Here is a 6,043-nt window from a genome sequence, read left to right on the forward strand (position 1 = left end):
GAGCTAACGAGCTGTAGCTTCGCGTCAGGTGGTTCTTATCTTCACGTCGTGTATTAAAATCATTCAATGTACAGCTAGCCGTGCATTATCCCTTATGTATTCTCTCTTTAGCAGCAGTTTTTTACAGCAATATTTATTGGTCCCACACTAATCGACAGGCATTTCTCTGGTGGAAATAAAGCTTCGCTGTTTGGTCCCTCTGTCACAGTTCATCTAACGCATGTAGTAGCCTCCGTGCCTCTGCTTGTGTAACTTTGTTTTCGTTTCGCGCAAGCTGCAACAGTTCCGTTCTGTGTAACAGAAACACTCGGTTTAGCGGAACCTTTACGATTAATTAACCGTGACGTTTTAAATCGCGGTTAATCGCGAAACCGGTTAATCGCTGCATCCCTATGTGTGACAGTAAAAGAGCACACACAATCCTTATTCTAATATGGAATTGTAATGGAATGGTAAAAGGGTGTTGGTATGTGACAGGAGGGCCTCCACCCAAGGACAGAATATGATACGCAAGTCTAAGAATGTGGTTGAAAATACCATCATTGGCCTAGAGAGATAACATTCTGAGAGATGAGACTATAAGAGAGGAAGGACGCCCTCCCTTCACTGTCAAACTCTGCAAAAAGGGTGTTGGTATGTGACAGGAGGGCCTCCACCCAAGGACAGAATATGATACGCAAGTCTAAGAATGTGGTTGAAAATACCATCATTGGCCTAGAGAGATAACATTCTGAGAGATGAGACTATAAGAGAGGAAGGACGCCCTCCCTTCACTGTCAAACTCTGCAGCCACTCTGAGTGACTGTATGACTGCTGGCCTTTTCTTGCAAGAAAATAAAACTCAAAGACAATTGGTATATTTGTCTCTTATTCAGAATTGTTTTTTTATTTGCCACAACATTCCCTTTCATCTAAACAATCTTATGTAATGGAGGACGTCTAAAATATGTAGCATTGGGGGGCCTCCATGGATTTTGACGTTGATCAAAACATTAGTGGCATGATTCTCAAACCACTTAGGGGTGTGCGATATACAAACCCGATTCCAAAAAAGTTGGGACACTGTACAAATTGTGAATAAAAACAGAATGCAATGATGTGGAAGTTTCAAATTTCAATATTTTATTCAGAATACAACATAGATGACATATCAAATGTTTCAACTGAGAAAATGTATCATTTTAAGGGAAAAATAAGTTGATTTTAAATTTCATGGCATCAACACATCTCAAAAAAGTTGGGACAAGGCCATGTTTACCACTGTGTGGCATCCCCTCTTCTTTTTATAACAGTCTGCAAACGTCTGGGGACTGAGGAGACAAGTTGCTCAAGTTTAGGAATAGGAATGTTGTCCCATTCTTGTCTAATACAGGCTTCTAATTGCTCAACTGTCTTAGGTCTTCTTTGGTCGCATCTTCCTCTTTATGATGCGCCAAATGTTTTCTATGGGTGAAAGATCTGGACTGCAGGCTGGCCATTTCAGTACCCGGATCCATCTACGCAGCCATGATGTTGTAATTGATGCAGTATGTGGTCTGGCATTGTCATGTTGGAAAATGCAAGGTCTTCCCTGAAAGAGACGACATCTGGATGGGAGCATATGTTGTTCTAGAACTTGGATATACCTTTCAGCATTGATGGTGCCTTTCCAGATGTGTAAGCTGCCCATGCCACACGCACTCATGCAACCCCATACCATCAGACATGCAGGCTTCTGAACTGAGCACTGATAACAACTTGGATTGTCCTTGTCCTCTTTAGTCTGGATGACATGGCGTCCCAGTTTTCCAAAAAGAACTTAAAATTTTGATTCGTCTGACCACAGAACAGTTAAATGAGCCTTGGCCCAGAGAAAACACCTCCGCTTCTGGATCATGTTTAGATATGGCTTCTTTTTTGACCTATAGAGTTTTAGCCGGCAACGGCGAATGGCACGGTGGATTGTGTTCACCGACAAAGTTTTCTGGAAGTATTCCTGAGCCCATGTTGTGATTTCCATTACAGTAGCATTCCTGTATGTGATGCAGTGCCGTCTAAGGGCCCGAAGATCACGGGCATCCAGTATTATAGTTATTCAATTTCACACGAAGAGTGTCGTTTTTCTCCAAAAATTACCATAATTACAAATGTGACATTGAATTCAATAAACAATAAATTAATTAAGAGACTTACGTTTTAGACACCATATTGCTTGTTTTTGCTCTATTTCGCCAACAAAAATCATCCCGAATACAGCCACAGTGCTGTTTTGTGTCTCTGAGCAACATGACGGTGTTTCTTTCTTGAATGAATCAACCGTTTAAATGATTCGGTTCAATAGCAATGATTCGCTTATTAACAGTGACTCGCTGACACCTACTGGCGGTTTTAATTTAACTTTTTTTTTTTTTCACGTTTTAAATAATTTCAAATATCAGTATTCAACGTTTTATGTTTCATATATCAAAGCATTATTTATGCATTTGTAATTGCAGGTTAAATGCATTCATGTCTTGCATTAAACAAAATACATGTGTGTAAATACATTTAAATGCCCCTTCAGATGCAGCTTCTGTGTTGATTTAATTTGCTTCGTAACAGCCCAAATGTCTTATTATTCTAATTCCCTGATTAAATGTAAGAATTTGACTCAAAAGATAATGGACACTTTTAGAAAAAATGGCTTTATAAAGGTAAAAATGCCAATAAAATGCAAAAATCAGTTTAAACTTATTGAAAAAGTTCATTTCTATCAGTATGAACTGACCACCACACAGAATATGAAGAATATTAAAAACATTAGGAGTCAGCTGTCTTCGGCAGTCCTTAAGGTACCAGCACAGTAACACACTCAGCAAAATATCGACTAATTATCGTCATCGATAAAATCCCAGAAAATATCGAGATATAATTTTTTGTCAATATCGCACACCCCTACTGTCAAGCTGACATGACTTTTCGGCATAAGTGAGAGCACAACACATACCGGTACTTATAAACCTCACACATGCTCTCACAAGGTTAAATCCACCTACTTGACTTACTGACACTTTCTATTCCGTGTGATGCTTCATTAACATGATGCTATCTATAGCATTGTGTCTATACAATGCTGATTCTCTGTCATTTTCGGTATCATAAACTGTGATATAATTTAACAAATTTTGAACTTAACTTATGAAAAAAATATCAGTAAAAAGATTCAAATTTTGTATTTTAGGTTTAGTATCATAACCCTCTCATATTTAATGCACTCTTTAAAATGAAGGACAAACGACAAAAGCAACTGGGCTGAAAGTTACAGCATGAAACCAAGAAAAGCTCACAAGAACTGGGCTGAGAGTTCAAATGGTTCATTCATCTGTATTGTCCCATATGACAAGTTCATGTGTCTATTGAACAAAATTGGTTGAGTACAAAATGATCAAAATAAGTATTTTCACAGTGCAGTATCATATATCCCTTTGTCACTCTTAAAGGAGTCATATGATGCGATTTAAATTTTTCCTTTCTCTTTGGAGTGTTACAAGCTCTTGGTGCATAAAGAAGTTCTGTAAAGTTGCAAAGACTAAAGTCTCAAATCCAAAGAGATATTCTTCATAAAAGTTAAGAGTCAGCCACACCTACCTAAAACGACTCGTTCTAACACGCCCCCACATGTCTACGTCACAATGTGGGAAGATTTGCATAACGGCGCCCAAATGTTCACGCAAAGAAAGAGGCGTTAAATATCGCATGCGATTTATCGTGCAGCCCTACCGTGAACGAAGCGGAGTCCAGCCCGGAGTCGTCACATGTCCTTCCGGACGCTCCTCCGTCGAAATTGCCGGCCGTGCCGTTCTCAGGCCCGCGCCCGTACCATTCCTCACTTTATCCCCCGTCCTCTGCTCACTGTAGGCTGCGGTGTGTGACGTTGTTTCACTGTGAAAGCGAAACTACTTTGTTTGGTCTTCCAAAAATGGACACGACTAGAAATCAGTGGTTAAGTTGTATTTACAACACTGTTCCAGAACACTTCAACCCAAATATTCAGATGTGTGCAGCACATTTTATGGAGGACTGTTTCCTGGAAGAGACTAGACTAGACTGCAATGGCGGCTGTTCTGACTCACATACTGTAAGTACGTCTTTTATATTTAAAGAGTTTTTATATTTTATATATTTAAAGCAAGTTTTTTTGGGCAGTGTAGAGTAGGGCTTGTTGTTTGTAATTTCTCCGATTACAAATGCAGACATGGTTTTATGTTTACGAGGCGCGATGCAACGCAATGCGTAAAAAGACAGTATAAGTCATTATAATCCATAATTATGTCCCCACTGGATGCAACAAATGCCTCCTTTGTAATGGGTTTTATTGGTTTTGTCTCGTCGTCATTATAATCCATAATTATGTCCCCTCTGGATGCAACGAATGCCTCGTTTATAATGGGTTTTAATGTTTTTGAATCATCGCTCCGGCCGGACAGGGCATCACAGTATGGTAAGGGGCGTAATATTTCAGTCACACGCTTGAGGTATTCGGCCAATCACAACGCACTGGATAGCTGGCCAATCACAGCACACCTCGCTTTTCAGACCGATGAGCTTTGTAAAAATCGACGTGTTTCAGAAAGGCGGGGCATAGAGGAGAAACAATAATATACAGTATGTGGAAAATGAATGTGTTTTTTTAACCTTAAACCGCATAAACATTTCATTACACCAAATACACCAAATAATGTTATTTTTGGCAGCATCATATGACCCCTTTAACACATCCTCGAAAATGATAAAGAAACTCGAATTGTGCAGAAGAATCCGTGTATCATTCGATCATTTGTTTTTTGATTTAATATTGAAAGTAGAAAAATGAGAAAACGGCTTCTTTTTCGGTTTTTTCGTTTTTTTCCAAAAAACGAGAAACGAGAATTCAGCTTAAATTTTCGTTTTTCGTTCATGGGTGGAAAAATGAATAAACAGCTTGAATATTTGATTTCTACATGTGGGCGGGAATTAAACGCCCCTTTCTGCTGATTGGTCAGCCGAAGATCAAACCGTGCCGTCATCAGTTCTTCTGCAGCAGAATAACAGTCCTCCACTACTGACATTTAATCTTTTTTTCATCAAACAAACAGTCAAATGAATAGCTCGACACAACTCGTACCGGAGCATTGTCTAGACAGGGCTTTCTTCTGTGTAGATATAAATTCTATTCTTTGCATCAGCTGAGCATCTTTCTGGCGCATGCCACAAACATGAACCACAGGGAATACTCGTCTTTTAAAAGGCTTAATTTAGATTATTTTACATTAAATGCATCATTTAAGTCCCTTTGGAATAAATCACAGTAGGGCTATGTATCATGATAAAAAAAACGACTTTACAGTCTGGAAATACTTTAGGCTATAGAATATTAAGGTTAAATTATTTCTTGGACCCCCTATCACTTTAAGAACTGCTGGTCTACACAGAAGAAAGACCTGTCTAGACTCTGCCCCGGTACGAGTTGTGTCGAGCTATTCATTAGTCTGTTTGATGAGAAAATTATGAAATTGATCAAATGGGTTATTAATCCGTACAACTGCAGCAGCAGAGGACTATTATTCAGAAGAATCCGTGTATCCTTCGATCATTCGTTTATTTAATATTGAAAGTAGAAAAATGAGAAAACGGCTCCTTTTTAATTTTTTTGTTTTTAACTTGCCATTTCGGTTTGTTTCTCACCAAACCCTCAGTATATGCCTACCTTCAGAATGCTTGGAATATACGTCACGAGATGCATATGATTATTTTACGACAGATATGCATCCGCTTAAAAAAATAAAAAAGTCACCATTCTCTGCCATTAAATTGGCAAGTGCGAGCTGGACATTTGTGTGTTATTAAGTAATAAGCCTTTAGAACAACATTAAGGTGAGTAGTGACTCTAGTTCACACAGTTCCAATAAATTGCGATGGGTTAAATAAACTCAATAAGCAGACAGACGCGACTACAGTCAAGCACAGATCAGTATTGAAGTGCACAGGAAATAAGCAGCAGTCATATTTAAAGCAGTTTAAATTAATATTGAGTACTGATTGATGT

General features: G+C 38.7%; 1 protein-coding gene across 2 annotated transcripts in view; it reads right to left on the minus strand.

Moving 5' to 3' along the window:
• LOC107559433 (transmembrane protein 53) overlaps positions 1-6,043 on the minus strand; it is a 13,676-nt gene that overhangs the window by 5,538 nt on the left and 2,095 nt on the right. Inside the window, exon 1 of one of the 2 annotated variants that reach the window (XM_016243268.1) lies at positions 3,739-3,767. The exons of the other annotated variant lie outside the window; for it this stretch is intronic. The gene's annotated coding sequence lies outside the window, so the exon portion shown is untranslated. Of the gene's footprint in view, positions 1-3,738; positions 3,768-6,043 lie in introns of those variants that run through there. 2 annotated transcript variants of the gene reach the window in all.

This window comes from Sinocyclocheilus grahami, unplaced genomic scaffold (assembly GCF_001515645.1).
Source record: "Sinocyclocheilus grahami isolate Dianchi unplaced genomic scaffold, SAMN03320097.WGS_v1.1 scaffold22.1, whole genome shotgun sequence".
In the NCBI taxonomy this organism is placed as follows: domain Eukaryota; kingdom Metazoa; phylum Chordata; class Actinopteri; order Cypriniformes; family Cyprinidae; genus Sinocyclocheilus; species Sinocyclocheilus grahami.